Raw genomic sequence first — 18,547 nt, 5'->3', positions numbered from 1 at the left:
GTTATAAACCTCACAGAACTAGCGTTACAAACATCAGCCTGCAACAATATGTTACTACTGATAATACACTTAGTATTAATAATAATATTAATAATTATTATTATATTATTATAATTATATAATAATAATTAGTAACCGTCAGATATGTAAAGTAGCTTCACTTATACACGTAAACTCAGCTCCACTGACGTATGACGTTCATGTAGTGAACTTCTCCCAACACACACACACACACACACACACACACACACACTGGGACTAAGTACATTATGCTAGTACTGCTGCACTTTACTTTTATACATCCATATATTTATTTATCTGAAATACATACATATATTTTTATATATGCATATACATATATTTGTTTTCATGTAGGCTGCTATCTATCTATCTATCTATCTATCTATCTATCTATCTATCTCATGTGGTATTATTTGAAAGCTACAATTAGCTTAGTAACAGATTTACAGATCATTTCACAAAGACATCCTTAATAATATACAATAATATAGCTAATATACAAGCTAACACTCTGAGTGGTCATTTTATTGCTGCTACTTTATTGATGGTAATAATAATAATAATAATAATAATAAGAAGAAGAAGAAGAAGAAGAAGAAGAAGAAGAAGAAGAAGAAGAAGAAGAAGAAGAAGAATTAGTATCTATACAGAACCTTTCATAAATAAAATGCAGCTCAACTTGCTTTACAATTCAAGCAATAAAACAAGAGCAAATAAGTAGTCTATAGTAAGACATTTCAGCAGCATAAAATACATTAAAACAAATACAAATTTTAAAATAAAATAAAAAACAGATTAACTGTAGAGCTTTGCAGTAAAGGTATGTTTTAAGTTTGTTTTTTTAATGTTCACAGAGGTTGCCTGTTTGATATACAAGAGCAAGGTGTTCCACAGTTTTGGTGGATCAATTGTGAAAGCAGCTTCCTCACTCTGAGGAGATTTGAGCATGATCAAATGATAAGATGTGGAAGTTCTCGGAGTGTTCAATACATTTACTGATAATACTCAAAGCATCTGTTGCTGTTGTTTTTAACCAGTAAACAAGCTGATCATCACACACTATTGACACATTATTATCAGTTGACATTTCTAACATGGAGCAACATTACCATAATCATTATTTTCATTATAATTATAATTATTATTATTGTTGCACATTAGCCTTTTAGTACGTCCTCTAGAGCAGGGGTGTCAAATATACGGCCTGTGGGCTGGAACCGGTCTGCCAAGGGGTCAAATCTAGCCCATTGGATAACTTCAAAGTATGAAAAATGTATGTGTTATCTGGTGAATAAGTCCAATATTCTTCCTAGTTTAGCTCTGGTTTGGTTCTGCACCAACTCCAGAGAAAAGCATTTGATGTTTAGCTATGTAATATATCTTGTTTGTCTGCTGCTGCTGAAACTAGTGTTGACAGGCAGCGTGTTAATGATACACTTAATGTGTTGTAGAGCTACACTGTGATTTGTCACGACAAGCAACACGTTTTACATTACACATAGTAAAATTAATTCAGGCTTTAATTTAAAAGGTATGATTACTCCATTCAGAACAAGGAAAAACTGCACCTCATAAAAACACTGGAAACATTTAAATAAAAAGAAGCAATGTGTCACAAAGTCAGGACTACAACGCTGAACACAGTTTTTCAGATTCAACATTTATGTCCTTTAAACTCAGCGTCAGTCATTTTCTAATCTGACTGTTTTTCTTGGAATTGAATACATTCAGAAAACACGCTGTTCCGCCCACGGGACGGGTAGGAGGTTCTTCTGAGTGCGCATGCACCAAACAAGCTGTCGGCTTTCCAGCTTTTCGCAAGCAAAACGGGACAGATTAAGCATGGATTTAAGACCAAAACAGTAGAACTAAGGTATTGTATAATTGAACACACTGCCAGATTAATATTTTCAATTATTTTTATTGAAGGGCTTGGGCATGCACTGCATTTATAGTTTATTATGACCGCTCGCCCATGCTTCAAAGTCTTATGACACAGGACTTTTTGTTCAGCTCGCCAAGTATCCATTCTTGTGAAATATGAAATCCCTTTCCATAAAACCGAAATATGTCCATGTATTTAGTCCAAAACGTAATGTGACACACGTGGAACAAATCATATACGGTCTCTTTTACGTAATTTCCTGACCTGCACGTTCATCTGTGAGACACGTGACTGTTTTGTTTACATCCGTGAGCTCCTCCTGTTTCATACGACACCACACACCAGCCAATCAGTGCTTAGGATGGATGCTTAGGAGCACATGCCTCCAAAGCAAATGAGGACCGATGAGGACATGTGACCAACCATAGACATTATGTCTATGTGACCAACAACATGGGTTTGATTGACAGCTGTTCCAGCCAATGGAAATTTTCAGTGAAAGTTGATAACCTTTTAGCCAATAGTCTGAGGTTTCCAACAGTGTATGATACTATGCTATCTTTTTGGTTGTCCATAAACAAATGACATTATTCACCGCTTGCGCTCCAGTTTCTATGCGTCCGCCCCGCACATACGAGGGGGAGGCTTAAATTTGGACTGCATGAAGCAAGACCTGTGGCTGTGGCCTAATTGTGTCTATATCCTGCTTAGAGGTCCCTGAATGTCTGTCAGGGACGTGCACAAGATTATAGAGGGGCAGGGGCTCAAACTCAGAAAAGGGGCAGCATGAATTTTTTTTCCAGTCCTTTACACAATATGGAAATTAATGTAAATAACTTTAATAATATAAACTTTATATCTAAACCTCGGACCTGTACTTCAGACCTGTAGTGAGGGAAATATGATCCACCGTAAACACGGTGCATTTTATTTTGAAAGTTAACCCGGTGTTTTATTTTGTACACGATTTCCTGTCCCGCACGATCTGACACATTGATTAAAATAGAGCGTTTTTCTGAAATATTACCCATACTTAAGCACGTTGAATAAGTGGACGGAGAGCTCTCTCTGTACACATGTCATTGTAAAGGCAAACCTATGGGCGAGTAAACAACCCCATCATTGTAACCTCTGCCACTCTTTGTCAGTAAGTCACAGAATCACACAGACACTTTTACAGGAATCCTGAGAGTGTTTCCTTTCCAATGATACCAGACACATCTCTGAGTCTCAAACTATGTGGGATCTGTGCTGCTCACAAGTTGGGCATGTCGTTGAGGCAAAAAACATAAAAATATACACATGCTTTATGTTAAAGGTAGAATATGTAGAATGAGCAGAACAACGCCATCTAATGTCTCGAGATCGTAGTCGCAACAACCAAAAAGTAATTCCAGCAGTCGGGTTGCCAGGTCCGGTGCTGGATTTTATTTTAGCTCTAACTCTGTAAATATACCACTTTATCCACATGTCTAACCTTTTTAGGCGAGAAAGTAAAGTAGCCCTTTAGATCCACAATGTGACGCTAATTTGTCCAAATAACATCTGCTTAAAGTTTTGTTCCTGCGAATTCGGGGCCACTCAAGTTAGCCGTAGCGAGTAACGCATTTCCGGTCATTTTCACAAAATAAAACACCCGTTGCCTTTTATTATTAAGAAAACCATAACGATAGAGTTGGTGCTTTTATTTTGAAAAAAAGGAAGCGAACATACCCTCGCTGTAACTGACTTGAAACCACCGAGGTACATTACATTGTAACGCCAGTGGGAGTAGCAGTTAAACCTGGGGAGCGTACCTATGTTCTCCGGGTCCTATGCTAACTCGGTTGCTAGCTCGGCGGCTAACTCGGCTGCTAATTCAGCTGCTAGCTCGGCTGCTAACTCGGCGAATAACTCAGCTAACTGGTTAACTGTAGACGGGATCATCCCTATGTTCCCCAGTCACATACAAAGCGGGGAACATAGGACCCGGGGAACATAGGGATGATCCCCTAATGATGTAGCAATACAGTCATACTGCACATCAAATTAAACAGGAGAAACTCCGCTACAAGCACGTCATTTTTACACACACACCAAACACCAAGCATATTAATGATCAAATATCAAAATCTGAATAGCGTCAGAAAGTCAACCCACTCTCCACATTTCCATTGCTACCGTTTTGATACTTCATGGTACACCTTGACCCTGGCGAGTTCAACAGTACCACTATTATTGCGCTAAAAACTCAGTGAACCAGCAGCCACAGAATACAAAGGTAAACAACCACTTATTTACAGCGACTAACAGATATTCTGTCTTACCTTCGAAGTTTTGTGATGAAAAGTTGTACTTGAGAGCAAAAAACGCTGGTTTTAGTGAGTCCAACACGGCTCTGCTTGTTTACAACTCCATTTCACCCAGTGCCAGCCTACAGTAGCTGCACCGGAACAACAGACAACCTTGGCAACCCGCAATTCCGGCCGCTGGTACAATGTACACAGAACGTGTCAGAACGTCATTGTCAAACCCGTCAAAAATTTTTAAAATGATTAATTCAGACTACTTTTTTCTTTTTTATGGAAAAGCAATACTTTCATTCTGTACCCCTCAAAACGCCCCGTGGCTGTATTATTTAAAAAAAAATATAGCTTTTAATAAATATTCTACATATTCAACCTTTAACCCTTACATACTGTTCAGGGTCAAATGTGACCCATTTTTACATTTGAGAGCTGTAAAAACACCATATACACCATTATTTTAGCCAGACTCTTCCTAATGTGAACCACAGTTTACAAAAATGTAAATAAAATCCATCGTTTTTTTATTGTGCAGCTGATACATTATATATACAAATGTACAAACTTTAAAAATTAGCATTCAAACATGTTGTTGTTTTCTTCATATTCTATCAAATGTCTTCCTGAACCATAATATAGTCATTGTTAATGTATTTTTGACATTTCTTTGTTCACTCTCTGACAGCTTCATTAAGGATTAATCAAACATTTATTAATGACTGATGGGGAATTTATGAATGTGAATTGGCATATAGAGACAAATTATGAGTCAGAGTATGAACAGTATGTAAGGTTTAAGTAGAAAGGAAACTGAGAACGAAATGTTATACCGAATTGTCCAATAAAAAATGAGACATGAGAAATCTCATACGTTGTAAATGAAATGATGCTGCTCCGTAATTTCCATATCAAGTATTATGTTTCTGGTCCAGGAGTCACACTGATGCACTGTTCTTTCACTGTTTCAAAGTGTAATAATTAACTGGCATGCTTGTCTGAGAGACACAGACCTACAACACAAACAGCAGGTCTACTACAGAGAATATATTTGTCTATAACGTTTTATGCAAAACTATTGTCACTGATTAAACAACCACATGGCACGGACTATTATTGTGGAGGGGTGAGGCTTCGCATAAATCGTTATTACTGGCAGACATGTGCTCTCATGTTCATCATTAGATGTGAATTAGTGTTAACTCAGATGTTTTACTAAACTTAAAGGAAATATAGCATTAAAAACAAGTTTATATGAGCAGAGACGTGTGAGGTTTAATCACACTTTAAAGTGTCAGACAGAATCATTTATAAAGTTCAGAACCCCCACAGAGACATGGGAATGTTGGGTCTCTTTAAAGTTAAAACCTGAAGAGTTCGGTTTAGACCTGCTCTATGTGTAAAGTGCCTTGAGATTACTTTGTTGTGATTTGACGCTATATAAATAAAGATTGATTGATTGAAACACAACATCAAAAATAAGATACATCACTCCATAGAACGTAGAAATATTTCTAATGAATAATTTAATGAATGATTTTTTCCAAGTATTTACTATGTTTACCATCTTAGTATGCTAACTTTAGCACAACACATCTTAGTATGCTAACTTTAGCACTACACACACAATCCAGCAGAGGTTTATGGCAATGTTAGTTTGGATTTCAGGATTATTTCTGGTGTCCATTAGCCAACACTAACATGCTCACAAACACAATGATAATGCTAACCTGTATTATTTGGCCTACTATGTCTACCATCTTAGTTAAGTATCTTAGAATGTGAACCATTGCTAATTAGCACACTAAATACATATGAGTTTGTTAACATGCTCCCAAACACAATGCTAACATGCTGATTTTTCCATGTGTATTATTTGCTATGCTTAGCATCTTAGCATGCTAACCATTGCTAATTAGCACTAACACAAAATACAGCTGATATTTCAATTTGTTTTGGATTTCAGGATTATTTCTGGTGTCCATTAGCCTACGTTAACATGCTCACAAAGACAATGCTAACATGCTGATTCTTCTAGGTATATTATTTACTATGTTTATCATGTAAGTTTAGCATCTTAGTATGCTAACCATTGCTAATTATTACTAAGCAAAAAATACAGCTGAGGTTTAGGGAATGTTATGAGTTTTGCAGGTATTGAATTATAATTTCAATACTTTTCATGCTAATGGCACTAGATGAAAAGTTAAGTATGACCAGTTCATTCTGAATGAGAGCACCAAATTTCACTGTAATGCATCCAATAGTTGTTTAGTTCAGCAGTTCTGAAACAAAGTGGTAGAACAACATCCCTAAACAATGCTGCCTAAAAATAAACAAGTGCAGACAATCAAAGGAAAAAAGAGGAAAGCTGAATGATTGATTTGCTCATGTATTTTCATTATCAAGCCTCACAATCAGCATGATGAATGACAAGGTGAAGATGTGGGAAGTGATTCTGAGGCTGCTGTCAGCAATAAATGAGAGTCTGGGTTTATACGCCACCATATCCTTTCTGATAAGCAAGCAGCCGCCACATGTCTCTGAAACTAGATTACACTACATTCACCTCATAAATTCTTCTTTCATGATTTTAAAAGTAAGAAAGCTTCCATCTCTACAAAAAAAAAAACACAACCAGATCAGAATAAAAATGTCTTCATTTATATTCAGTGTGAGACATCGCCTTGATAAAATGCATTGGCTTTTATAAACATATAAAAAAGATGCTTGCTTTAACCATTGACTGTATATAACATTAAGGCTCAGCGACAGATTGAAGATGGATGCTTAATATATTAGATATATGGTTTCATATTACGTATTCCCACATGAAACAAATGGAAATATTATTGCACAATATCCCAGCATGCACTGTAGATCCTGTGAAGCTCCACCTTCAGGCACTGATGTTCTCTGGGTAGAGTGAGAGGATGAATGTCGTAGGCTGACTGTGAGGAGTGTGTGAATATCCGATTTCATGGCTAATTAATGTTGCCTCAGCTCTTCTGGTTTCAGGGTTTCCCACCAGATGTTGGAACCAACACAGATGTGAGGTATTTCACAATAAATTCTCAGAAGAGCCTTATGAAATGTTCTCATGGTCCAGATCTGATCCGTGGGAGATCCTTGTCTAAAATAGAAAAAGCTATATTAAGTTCTCTTTGAATTGGAACTAAAGGCTTTGCACAAAAGTATTTATATTTAAATCATGGAGATTATCATCCCACCATAAAAGTCAGCAGAGGCTAACTCCTGTAGTCCTCAGGTTGATTTTGACCCAGCAGGACAACAGATATAATTATGTGATCCCATTTTTCTTAAAAGAAAGAAATTGAAATGGTATTAAAATGGAATGAAGTTACAGTAACTATTTAACACAGAATTAGTTGATGATTCACTTTATAAACAGTCAAACCAGACCGGGTTGATTTTAACCTTTAGGGACAAAAGTTGTACAGTCCATAGGAAGACAACAGAAGGGTTAAAGACTGTAAAGTGAATTCAGACATTTTCTTCTAAACACATTAAGGTCATAGGTCATAAATGTATTTCTAAAAAAGGTGTAAAAAGCATTTCAACCATTTAGATTTGAATTGTGGAGCTAGACTTCACAAACTGTGTTTCAACATTTCTGTGTTCAGGATTTAGTGGGCGGGTCTGAAAATCACGTAAACCCGCCCCTGCTGCTGTAGAGGTATAAATACATTCAGCACATACTACTACTACTACTACTACAGTCTACAGTTAGCCAGTTAACTGAGTTAGCCGCTGAGCTAGTAGCCGAGCTAGCAGCTGAATTAGCAGCAGAAAGCTCTCAGACCTAGGGTCCATGGCTGTGTCTCAAATGGCGCACTTGCACACTTCAAGCACTATGTTTTAGGGCATAGTGCGTTCACACTGAAAAACAAGCAAAAACTCAGTGCTCTGAAAGTACCCGGATGGTGCACTCGTAACGGACAAAAAATCCAGTGTGAGATGATGGTCACAACTTACACTAAACGGACGCCATTTTGCCTACGTAGCGGAAGGGGAGGGACTTTTTGCCCAGTTTTCTGATTTCAATAATGGCGGCCAGCAGCGAGATGCAAGCGGTGGAGGCCGAGGCAACTGCTTCGTATAAATGTAAGTAACTATAATGAAATTGTTTTACTATTGTATACAACAGTATGTTGTATACCTCTCTCCCTCTCTGACAAAAGTTATGATTTACTTGTTCGCGTTGTTAGCTGTTGTTTCTTAGCTGGTTAAGCGGTTTTTGATAATATTAGGTGATGCATATTGTAAACGTTCAATGTTGTAGTGTATGTATGTCGTTGTTTTTGAATCTGCAGGTTGAGCATTTTACAGTCTCTGAGGTGAACGAACCTTGGCTTAAACGATTGTCACAACGAAATCAAAATTAGGTCATGTGCTGGCGAATTCAGCATTGTGTTGTAGTATTATTGTATTTACTTGGCTATCCTAGGTCTTGTTTTTAACGTAGTGGAGGTATCTCGGATGTTGCAGGGACAGATGAGGACACCAGGGCCGTCATTTTGTGGCGGATGGCCAATGTGCCTCTTTTCACAGGGAAGCGCAACGCCAGTACAGACGCCTACAGGTTTGTATACATGTATAACAGTAACGTTACCAAATTGTTTACGGTAAGTGTTGAATTCATGTGGGCATGAGAGTTAGTAAGCTTTTTGGTTCTTGTAATTGTGACTAAATAATTTTCATAATGTAGTATTTTTGTTGTACATCACTTTGAACAAAAGTCTGCAAAGTACCCATAATCATAAAGCCTAAGCTTTTTGGTTCTTGTAATTTGTGACTACATCATTTTCATAATGCAGTATTTTTGTTCTACAAAGTACTCATAATCATATAGCCTACATCAGGGGGTCTCCAATATTTTTCACCAGAGAATAGTGAAACTGGGATAATTATCTACCATACCAGACAAGATGTTAGACTAACTTTTTGATGTTGACAGATTTAATACCTTATGACCATGTCATCATATTTATTTACATTTCTCTTGACCCTTTCGAGAGCTTCTCTTAAGCAGAAGGGGATCTATGGGTAGCTCCTGTTGGATACCCCTGGCCTACATTATGTATGCATTCATATCAACTGCCAATTTGTGTTCACCAGTGTCTTCTTAAAAGAGAGAGGCCTTGAGGGGAGGGTGGAGCCAAAGGCGGTGAAGAAGAGGTGGGAGAATTTGGTGGCCAAATACAAGGTGAGATATTTTCATGAGGTGAGATTTTTGCCCAGGTACAGTAAAATAGTATGGCTATGTAAACAAGTGGTTGAGCATGTTTATATGATGACAATAATAACCGGATATAACCGGTCACTAATAATCCTTTTGTATTGGTTTACATTCATTTTACTTTCATATAGGGAACTAATAATTAAAACCACAGGTTTACATGGAAAGAATAGTAAGGGAGGGGAGGTTGTATAGGGAGATGAGGGAGAGGAAGGAGAGGGAAATGTTTAAAAGTGTTTACATTTCTAGGTAATCAGAATGTGTAACAACAATAGTCTTATAGTGATTGTTTCTTTTGGTGTGCATGTGAATACACTGAGTCATGTCTGGATATTACAGGTGCTAGTCATATCATTACAATATTGTGGAAAAGTTCTTTAATTTCATTAATTCAATGTAAAATGTGAAACTCGTACATTATATAGACAGTAAGTGAAATATTTCCAGCCATTATTCATGTTAATTTGTGAAATTAAAGAACTTTACCACAATATTTAAATTATATAAACAGCAACTGTAGTGCATGTTATTTTTGTCAATCAGCCAAATTATTTATTATTATTTAAATGAAGTTAGTCACGATATGGGTAATTTAAATGTAATCGTGATCAGGGGTGTAACATGCCATTGCCATCCTCTGTCTGTTGTCAGCCCCAGCGGCGGTTCCTGGGGGTGCTGGTGCTGGTCCTGGTGCGGGTTGGTCCCTTGCTGCTCTCCCAACATCGACATCAGCATCTGGCTCCAGGAGGTCCCCGTTGCTCACACAGATGTTGTGGAGAACAGTACAGCACACAATGACCGGCACGTACTTCACCTCCACCTCCAGAGCCTGGAGGAAAATGGACCGCCATCTTGTTTTCAGGACCCCAAAAGACCTCTCGACCACACACCTCGCCCTTGACAGGTAGCAGTTGTATTTCGCTTGGAGGTGGTTTCTAACAGGCTGTCTGAAGGGTGTCATGAGGCAGATGGGGCGTGACAGGCAGGGGTAGCCACCATCTCCAATGATGCAGTATCCTGCGGGGGGGTATGACTGCTCATAGTAGATGGGGCTATTTTGTAGGACTCGGGCGTCGTGGACTGACCCACAATATCCCACAAACACGTCCAGAAATCTTCCACCGTCATCACAGATGGCCTGCAGCTGGACGGAGTGAAATAGCTTCCTGTTAAAGTAACAGGCAGCTTCCTCTGCCGGGGGCTTCACGCGGATGTGGCATCCGTCAATCTCTCCTACCACCCTGTTAAAGGCAGCAGATCCGGCTAGGCGTGCAAAGCGGGCACCCAAGCGAGGGAGTTCCTCCGCGGTGGGATGGCGGACCACGTCATACAGGAGAGCAGCGATCTTCGCACTCACCCTGTGCACTGCCTGGTGGATGGTTGCCCGACAACGGGCGGTAAGAAGTGGCGCTGGCCAGCCAGAAAAGAAATACCAAGGTGTCGATCTCCGGGCCCAACCATGGTAGCATTCCCTCCCCAGCACAGCCATTAGGGCATTGAAGGACTCCCTGGTGAGACGGAAGTCGACCCGCAGGTCACTGTGGCCGTCGAAATATCGTGCCAGCAGTGGTACTGACACATTCAGCTGGCAGTACTGCCTGGGGTTAGGACGCCGCTGTGAAGTAACAAGAGAATTTTTATTTTAATAAAACATACGAAAGTTTGCTGCATCCCTGTGTTTTAGCCTGTTCTTTACTTTTTTATTAGATTGCTCTTACTATGATGATTTCCTAACTATAATTGGTTATCTTTTGTCAAATACTTAGTGTAAACATCAGACTACAATAGATATGAAACAATACATTAATTTAGTGAATATATATATATATATATATATATATATATATATATATATATATATATATATATATATATATATATATATATCTCAAAAGCTATTTTACTGGTGTGAATTGCACTTTAATACTAATGGGTATGGGAGAGACATGCACAGACACGAATACCGGAATGTATGCTGATGGTGCTTTTAATTATGAAGTGTGTAGCATGAGGTTTAGTTCTCACGGTACAGTGTTACACAAATGTGGGCAACAAAAGGCATTTAATTGCAATAAGTATGGTGATATGCAAAACATGTATATGAACTTTATTTTGACCAGTGCATGTATTGATAAAACTTTGTACAAACGTCGTTGGACACACTGCCTGAAAAGGTAAGCCTAAAACCGGCGCGACGTTGGTCATACATAAACAAACAATTAAAATAACGTAGGTTACGTACCATCTCAGCTTCCGCCAATAGGAGGAGGATCCTACGATCACGTTGGATTCGGCGTAGCCTCCACTTGGGTAACGGGGTAAATAAAGGCAAGCAAAAGCAGGAGGAAATCCATTGTAATGTAAACAAAACCGTAGATATTTTGGCGGGTTGGAGAATCGCGATCAAATGTTAGCCCGTCACTTCCGCTAAGTGCAAAACGCCAGTGCCCCATTTGAGACAATACTTACCCACGACAGTGTGCACTACAGAGGTAAGTGCTCAGTGCACACTACGCACTACATTTCAGACACAGCCCATGTTTCTGGTAGAGGTGGTGACTTTGATTGACAGGTAACACTTGGTAGGGGGCGGGGTTTCAGCGAACTCAATGGGCATGCCCACAGCGTTTTGGGAGCCTAATTTCATATATTTGGCGATTTTTTTAAATTTAATTTTTAACAACAAACTTTTCTGTGGTATGTCAAACTCAGAACATTCTTACTTTACACTGACTTTAAAAAGGACATTTTAACATAAAATATGATCCTTCAATCATCATGTAAAGAGCAATAAAATACAAAATTGACTTTGTATACCATGTCCCATAAATCACACCCATACAAAACCTTTCATCTTCAAGAGGAATATTAAACTTGATGTTCCTGAACATGAGTGTAACACACAGACACCTATGACTTTTGTTTAAATGCTGCTTCATATAATCCTCCTTATAAACTGTTTTTATAACAATTATATTTAACCCTCCTGTTGTCTTCCTGTTGACCCGGTCTGGTTCGACTGTTTATAAATCATCACCCAGTTCTGCGTTAGACCTTTTCAGCTACCTTCATACCCACTTATTACCACAGTGTTTACACATATTTTTGGAAATGATGGTCAATAGTTCTCATTTAAATTAAATTATAGCTCATTTTTGAGCTAATGGCTGTTGCTGCAACATGAATGTTAAGTTTGTACCAAAGATCAACAGAAGGAAGAAATTCCAAGCATTATTAAAAAGTTAAAAAATGTCACTTTCACTAGTCCAAGTGAGTCACTCTTTAGACATGTAGATTCAGCTCACGTGAAGTTTCTCATTCCATGTCAACACCAACAGTTTAAACGATCAGAAATGACTCAGTATGAATTGTATTATAATTTGATGTTTACTTTGCAGAACCCTGAATGCCAGAATCACCACATCTTCTGGAAAAGGATTTCTACGTGTGTGTAAGTATAGAATCTCAGGTCCTGATGTAGTTCTGTTGACTTTGTTATTTTGCTCTATCTGCTCAGTTAAAACACTGACACTCTTGCAGAAGTGACACCAGGCTCTGTCTATAATTAGCTGCATTGCTGATTCCTCTGGGAACTTGTTGATAAAAATAATTTAAAAAAAAAAGAATATAACTGCAGTGTTATCTTTAAAAAAAGAACTGGCTGAATGGAAAATGTGCAAAGTCAGAGTGAACGTTCTGTAACAGCGATGGTACGTACACACTGTGAGCAAATTAAACAGCAGTTTAGTCTAGTTAAGCATACTAAAGCATGACTCAGCTCTCAGTCTGCAAGAGATGTCAGTTCCAGCTGTTCCTCTGAAAGAAATGCTGGAAGTGGCTAAACAAAGGAAGGAACACCAACCTCTGAGTAGCTATTGACATGTGACAAACACGCTGCTTTTCTGAACGTCCCACTACAGCTGAATGAGGTCATCTTACATTTGAAATGACGAGCTTTTCTTTAAATGAACCTCACAACAAACTATTGTGTGTCATCTATTTATATTTACTGTGAGCTTCATGCAGGTCAGTGTTTAGGCAGGAAGTGAAGTTTGGTTTGGGGATGATGAATGGATGTGTGTGTTTGCCTTGAACCTTGACATCCTACATTCACATCCTGTCACATGATAGTTATTGTTTATATTGTTATCATTTAGCCCTGACTACCATACCTCAATCCATTAAACAAAGTGAGCCTAGCTGTGTAAACATTAGGTACTATATTAGTGTATGTGGATTGTCTGGATTACAATGAATTTCAAGTCTGTTTTACTTGTTTTTTTAATGTTGCTCTAAATGTATTTTTTTAATTATTAAAAAAAAAATTATGCTGGAATTACATATAATTGAAAGGCAATTGTCAACAACTAAAGACAATGACACAAAACAAAAAAACTACAAGAAGCAAAACAAAAAAAGGAAGGCAAATGATTTGAGTTCACCAGATATATTACTTGAATCGATTCATGGTTAAGTAGACTGTAACGGGTGGAGGTGGTAGGACCCAGTTGCAGTACAGAACACCAGTGAGCAGTTTTAAATGATCTTTATTTTAGTCCGCCAGGTAACTGAACAGGTACAGACAGAATGTGTAGGGCAACAGGCAGGGCTCAGGGTCACCAAAGACAGATTTGGCCACACAGCCACAGGCAAACAGGAACAAGCGATACTTGAGGTCAGAGACAGAAGGCTGGTGCGTTTACCGGGGAAGACACAAGGATAGGAGGTCAAAAGCAAGCAAGGTTGAAACCAGGGACTCAGTCCGTGAATAAGTGCTGGAAGGTCTGGCATGAAGCAAATGTAAATGACGATCTGGCAAAGAGTGAGTGGACAACAGGAGTATATATACACACAGGCTTGATTACAGATGGGGTGCAGCTGAGAGTCCAGGTGATTAACTGATGAGCTGCAGCTGAGTGCCCAGGTGAACAGAGTGAGAACTGATGAGGTGGGTGTGGCTGATTAACAGGAGTAGAGCAGGGGTGTGGTGAATGGAAAGTTACCAGCAGCAGGAGAAGAGCAGAACAGACTGTGACATAGACTAATATTTTAAGATCAGAGGATGTAGTTATTCAGATATACAAACAGGGTTAGGTGCCATGTAGATATACACAAGGTCATACATTATATACAGTATATATATATATATATAAGAAAAAAAATAAAAAAAATCTATGTACATAGATACAAAATGGTAGTACTAGACCCATATTTGATAACACAAAATGAAATATTTTATAATATGAAATAGTTGTGAATAATATAAGTAGTAGACATAGATTGGACCCCCAGAGCACAATAGCAGAGCCTCAGGCCATACAGCCGTCATAATATCTATATAGCTAGATTTAAAAAAAGAAAAAAAAAAAGGGCCACCTCTATATTCTAAACAAGATATCCCTCATTTAAATATTACAACATATACACAAATCAATCAACATGATTTAAGATGGCGATGTTTCAGTTGATTTTTGGTCTGAAGAAGAGTATTGTGGTTGGTGATATGCTAATAAATACCTGTATTATGAGCTGCAGTGTGCACACTTTTCTCGTTTTTCATTTGTTGTTTGATCCAGCACCTCTTCTTCTGGATGTGTGCAGCCACCACAATTCTTCTGACTACTTTGATGGATTACACATTTCTAGTAGCTCCTGAATTGTATGAAAATAAATGGCTGATTTAAAAAAAGAAGAAAAAAGAAGCAGTACCACATTTCCAAACATCATGGAAGACTTTGGTATTGAAAGAATAGCCAAATAATGAATGCTGTCATGTACAACATTAACATTGTTTCTGATAAAACATGTGAATATAACCGGTGCTACTACTACATGCTACTTCAATGCAATTCAATGGAAACATGAATCCAGCAGATGTGCCCTCAGTTCAGATTGGATGGGTGGGTATATTTGATATTGTGTGTCCCAATTGCACCAAATTCGACATGACACTCCCCCTCTTCCTCAACAATGCACCTGCCAAGTGTGGAGTCAATCAGGTGAACGGTTCAAGAGTTACGCAAAGGACATACATACATATATTCTCGTCCAGAGGCCTGTACTACGAAGCTGGATTTTCTCTTATCGAGGTAACTTCAGGGTTAACTCTGGGTTTTCCGTACTACGAGGCTGGTTCACTTCTTACCGGGGTAAATCACCATGGTAACTTATGCTGAACGGCTAACCTGCTCCGGAGCAGGTTATGTTCTGGATAAGAGATCAATGAGTACAAAAGCACCACCTCCTGACCAATCAGCTCTCTTAGAAAATGACCTGCCCATTCTTAAAAGATCCTGTCAACACGTGGATCGTGAGAGGAGCGCTTAGGAGAGAAAGAGCTTTTAGGGATAGATGCAATTTTTTAATTGGCCAAAATATATATTTAAAAAATAATCATTGAGGCACATGAGGGATATTATTCTGTATGTTATACAGTTGGTTTGACATCATTCACTCAACTGGTTGAAGCGCATAATAGGTTTGTATTTTGAATGTTGAATATTAAACTAACTTAATGTCTCTTATGAAAGGAAGGGCACTGAGGAAGCGCTCTGCCCCAAACGTCTGTGCCGTAATAAAGTGACATTGTGTGATCAGAGTGTCCGTTTATATTGTCTGATAAATTAATATTGTATGATCTCATGAATGTACACATTAACAGACTCAGCTATTTTCTGCCAGCATTCCTTCCTGGCTTTTGCTGCAGCATCAGTGTTACTTTTGGCCTGGATGATGTTTGAATTCTTCATATTTATGAAGAATAATTGTCTGCTCCTCCATGGTAAAGGGTAAAGTAGTCTGCTCTGCAGGGTTTCTCCATGTTTGTGATTGGTCAGATGCTGCAAACACCTCCCCTTTATGTTAGCGTGCAGTGATCCAGATTGGAAAACCCTGGGTTGATTTACCGAGTTGATAACCAGCTTCGTAGTACCGCTTATCCTGGACTGCGAAGATCTGGTTAAGTCAACCCAGGTAACGGAGAGATATCCTGGATAGGTTAATCCAGCTTCGTAGTACAGGCCTCTGCTCTATAAGTAAAGTGCCTTGGGATGACTTTGGTTGTGATTTAGCGCTATATAAATAAAGATTGATTGATTGATTGACATACAGACATACATAAAGACAAACATATATACACATAGACAGCTATTCCATAGTTTATATAGAGACATCATCATTTAAAGAGAAATGAGTAGCAGACAGGGACGCTATCTTTAATGACGTAGTGCTTTTAATCAGTGTTGAATGATGAATCTCAACTTTCCATCAGCTTTCAAACTTTATCTGTCACCAACAATTATCTTCTGGCAGACTGTCAGACCCGTCAGCTTAGAGAACTATCTCCAAACCCCTTAAAAATGTAAATAAAATATGTGTGGAAGGAGACACCGACGTGTGGAAACACTCTCATTATTTTGAATTTCCTCCACCAAGGAGAAGAAAATCAGCATTGCATTCCATTTGCGTCAACGTCTGAGTCACCTGGTAACGGCAGTCAGCTCGAGAGGCAATCTGCTGAAGCACCTAATCAGAAAACACTCCCACGTTCCTCGCCTTCACTCGTCTTGTTAACAAATCATACAGAGAATATCCCAGCTCCTAATAAACAGAGCAGGTCTCTATAGACTGTGCAGCTGCTGTGCACAGACGGATAGATAGTTAGCCTCACTAGAATCTCATGTTATAGACTTATAAATCTTTGCTCTTATTTACTCTTCCAACACTGATATTGACTAGTTTTAAGGTATCATAATAAAAATTTGAATTTTAATAGTATGTAGGATTGGTTCTACTCTATAACACATACTTGATCTTGTTCTTAACTTAGCAAATAGAAAGAAACTGACAACTAATAATAATAAGAAGAATAAACTAGAAATAACCGCCCTCACAAGCTGAAAATACCTTATAAGATCATTATTGCAATTATAATTAATTATAATTAATTATATTAGTAGTTCAAGTTTCAAGGTTTAAGTTTCAAGGTTTGTTTATTGTCATTCGTTCTTTTCATGCTTTCACATGACAAGAACCACATTTGCTCTCAGGTCCCAGCAGTGTAATATATTATAGTGATAAAAAATAAATTAAAGCTTAAATAATCATCTAAAAAATAATCAAGAACAAAAACCTCCTATCTAAGATTAACCCTTACATGCTGTTCATATTCTACACCCCCGAAGTATGTTCCCGGTCAATTTTGACCCAGTCCAAGAATCTCCTCATTAATAATGTCTATACCAAATGTTGAAGCACAGATGTGTTTAGAAAGCATCAATAATCGATCTGACTGATCAGTAAATGTGATCAGTGGCGCAAAAAGTGGGTATGCACTATATGCGGCGCATAGGGGCGCCACAATGGAGGGGGCGCCAAAGCGATGGGGGTAAAATTATTTCGAGTCTGCATTTTCTGTATATAACAGCGTTTGTGCATGTGTAGTAAATGATATGATCAATAACAGAGGCACGTCACTGATTAGGCGCCCCTCCGCCTACCTCCCCTACCCCTCAGATAATCGGCTCCCCTCCGGGGAGAGAGGTGAAAGCACCGGAGCGCCTCTCCACACTATCGGCGCGCCAGCGCACGCCCCCTCGAGCACGCGCTAGAGCAGGAGTGTTTTCATTTTAATCGTGTTGTCATTTGATGACAGGGACCTAATGACATGGAGAGACAGAAAATAAAGCTCTCGGGGCACAAAACAGAAAACGGAAGAGGGAGAAAGAGAAAGATTTTGCAGGGATGAAAAAAAGCTTTTCAAAGTGGTTGAAAGACAGTAGGTAAGTTATGTCAGTGTATCAAGAGGAGGCTTGTAAACATTCAGGTTAGCTAAAGCTACTACTAGTAAAACAACAGGTTACTGTTGTCTTGCAACTGTGTTTTTTATTTATATAGCGCATTTCATACACAATGGCAACTCAATGTGCTTTACATAAAACAGAAAAACATGTAATTTGAGAAACTTAAAACATACAATTAACCCCCCCCCCCCCCCATAATAAAAACAAAGTACAGAAAAATAGAAAGACATAAATAAAATGATTGCAGCATAAAATAATAAATTAGCTTTAAAATCATTAAAAGGACATAGAGTGCAAA

Source organism: Scomber japonicus, chromosome 11 (genome assembly GCF_027409825.1).
Source record: "Scomber japonicus isolate fScoJap1 chromosome 11, fScoJap1.pri, whole genome shotgun sequence".
NCBI classification, from domain to species: domain Eukaryota; kingdom Metazoa; phylum Chordata; class Actinopteri; order Scombriformes; family Scombridae; genus Scomber; species Scomber japonicus.
This window is presented reverse-complemented; position numbering follows the sequence as displayed.